At 30.8% G+C, this 3084-nt stretch overlaps 1 long non-coding RNA gene across 1 annotated transcript; it reads right to left on the bottom strand.

Annotated features, from left to right (window-relative positions):
• Positions 1–1064: 1064 nt before the first annotated feature.
• Positions 1065–2956, bottom strand: LOC137653157 (uncharacterized). The gene is made up of 3 exons (XR_011046412.1): positions 2818–2956; positions 2522–2621; positions 1065–1189 (listed from the first exon to the last, which is right to left on the bottom strand). It is a non-coding gene; the product is annotated as an uncharacterized lncRNA (long non-coding RNA).
• Between the last annotated feature and the right edge of the window lie 128 nt (positions 2957–3084).

Here is a 3084-nt window from a genome sequence, read left to right as displayed (position 1 = left end):
TGCGGCAAGTTGTGCTAGACCCGAGTGGAGTGAAAGCAAATGTACGTCAGAGAGAGAATGAATGATATAGTCAGTGTTGGGGGCAGTGAAGGGAGTGGTAAAGAATAGACGGTTAGGAATGAATGTCAAGAGAGTTCTGTATGAGAAAGTGATTGTACCAATTGTGATGTATTGACCGGAGTTGTGGGGAATGAAAGTGGCGGAGAGACAAAAATTGAATGTGTTCGAGATGAAGTGTCTGAGGAGTATGGATGGTGTATCTCGATTGGACGGAGTTAGGAACAAAGTAGTGAGAGTGAGAAAGTGTGTAAGAAATGAATTAGCAGCTAGATGGGTATGAATGTGTTGAGGTGGTTTGGCCATATAGAGAGAATGTAAAATGGCTGTTTGCTAAAGAAGGTGATGAATCCAAGAGTTGATGGGAGAGATACAAGAGGAAGGTCAAGGTTTAAGTGGATGAAAGGAGTGAACAAAAACTTTAGGTGATAGGAGAAGATATGTGAAAGAGGCAAGAGAGCATAATAGAAATAGAAATGAATGGCGAATGATTGTGATGCAGTTCTGATAGGTCCCTGCGGTCGCTTTGTTGACCGCTGAGGTAGCAGCAGTAGGGGATTCGGAATATGAAGTTTCATTTGTGGTGGATAACGGGGCAGGGTGGGCTGTAGCACCCTCCCTAGCAGTACTAAACAAACTCAGCCGAATTCCTCGTCAGGCCGGGAGGAGCTAAGAGAAGAGAAGTCCCCTTTTGATCTTTTTTTATTTCGGCTTCTCCCTCCAAAGTGGGGGGAGGTTCCTCGATACACAGAATGTATGTATGTATTAGTAGAAGGCTCAAGAATAAAATACCTGTGAATACTTAGAAATTTAATAAAGCCGAATTCAACTCATTTACTTAACAATTTCAAAATGGAAATTACAAGAAAATTTACAAGAAATAGTGACGATTGATATAATTTACTATGAAATTTCAAAATCAAAATTACAGGAACCATCACAAAAAAAAAAGAGATGATTTTTTATAATTACTTCACAATTTCAAAATGAAAATTACAAGATATTTTCGATAGAGATGATTAATACTGAAAATCAAACTTGGAGTTCTGTATTTAAAAAGAACAATTTCATGATCTTGGTCCAGTTTCAAAGGCAGCTGTATTTCATTGTATCCAAGGTAGGTAGACCTAATCTGTAGAAAATAAGAAGAAGCACATTATAATTACCTTCTGCACAAAATCATGATTTCATTTTTAGCAAATCCACAGATCCTTCAGTTTCAATATATAATGAGGATCCTGTTACATAGTTTACCAAGACTCGACTCTAATAGGAATAGCTCTCTTATTCTTATTATTATCATTGACAGCTAATAAGTCCAAGGGCTCCAACAGGGGAAAATAGCTCAGTAAGGAAAAGAAAACAAGGAAATAGATACATTACAAAAGAAGTAATGAACAATTAAATTGAGATGTTTTAAGAACAGTAACTGCATTGAAATAGATCTTTTATATATACACTATAAAAATTTAAAAAAAAATCCGAGGAAAAGAAATAATATAGGACAGTGAAACTTTCTCTAACCTGAATCACATTTTCAAGTATCTACATTTACCAGTTTGCATGAAGATATTCACATTTGGTTTATTTAGTGTTGATTTTGTTAACCTGCTTTTAGCACCTATGATTAAGATTAGAAATAATGATCACATTCTTATATTAGATTACTAATTATCAATTCTAGCTATTTTAGATAGATGATTTTATACCTCTATCTATTTATATATCTACATATATATAAATATATTTATAAATAGGCCTATATATAAATATATATATATATATATCCATATATATACATATATATATATATATATATATATATATATATATATATATATATATATATATATATATATATATAATATATACGTGTATATATGTATATACAGTATATGTAGATATGTATTATATGCATATATATATATATATATATCTATATATATATATATACATGTGTATACTGTATATGTATATATATGTATATATATATATATATATATATATATATATATATATATATATATATATATATATATATATATCTATATATATATATATATATATATCTATATATATATTTATATATATGTGTATATATATATATATATATATATATATATATATAAATATATATATAGATGTGTGTATGTGTATATATATTTATATATATGTATATATATAATGTATATATATGTATATATAATGTATATGTATGTAAATATATATATATATATATATATATATATATATATATATATATATATACATATATATATATATATATATATATATATATATATATATATGTATACATATATATACATCATGTGTTAGTTTCTCATGGAAATGTTAATCGTACACACATACCCTGAAGACTTTTGTGTTTACTCTTCATATCTCTTTTACATAGGTTTCCTTTTCAATCGTTTGTAGGCCTACATGAAATACACGTGTTATTTACCTCAATATTCGTCCTTGCAGACGTCGTCAATGACTGGCATTGTCACATGCAGTATTAATAGTTACTGATGGCAATGAGGCTTCCATCATACCGCCATACGCTGTAATAAAAAATGAAACATTATTTGAATGACTTATGGATGGAGTCATTTCGATTTGGTTATTGAATACCTCAAATCTACTGAAAATATAACATTATGAGACGTGCAAAGCCTCTTTCTTTTTGTTTAAAAAATCAGAGATGGCTATAGAAGGAGAAAATAACATTTCTAGGCTTCTTTTTCTTCTTCTACTTACGAGCAAGATTGTAGTAGACACCCGGGGCATTTGGTTGGCCGCAACCATCTCCCCATGATGTAAGACCCACTAAGACCCATCGGCCGTCATCGTCTCTCACTACAAGTGGTCCTCCAGTGTCTCCCTTGAAGGAAGGAAGAAGATGAAATGCTTTGATTTCACTTGGAAAATATGGCACTGACAATCAAAGCTTTAAAGAGAAAACCCTAACCTACATAGACCCGAGCTGGTCTCCTCACTTACACTCACCACTCTGATTCATTTCAA

This window comes from Palaemon carinicauda, chromosome 14 (genome assembly GCF_036898095.1).
Source record: "Palaemon carinicauda isolate YSFRI2023 chromosome 14, ASM3689809v2, whole genome shotgun sequence".
Taxonomy (NCBI): Eukaryota; Metazoa; Arthropoda; class Malacostraca; order Decapoda; family Palaemonidae; genus Palaemon; species Palaemon carinicauda.
Note: the sequence above shows the minus strand (reverse complement) of the source record. Positions and strands in the feature narration are given on the sequence as shown.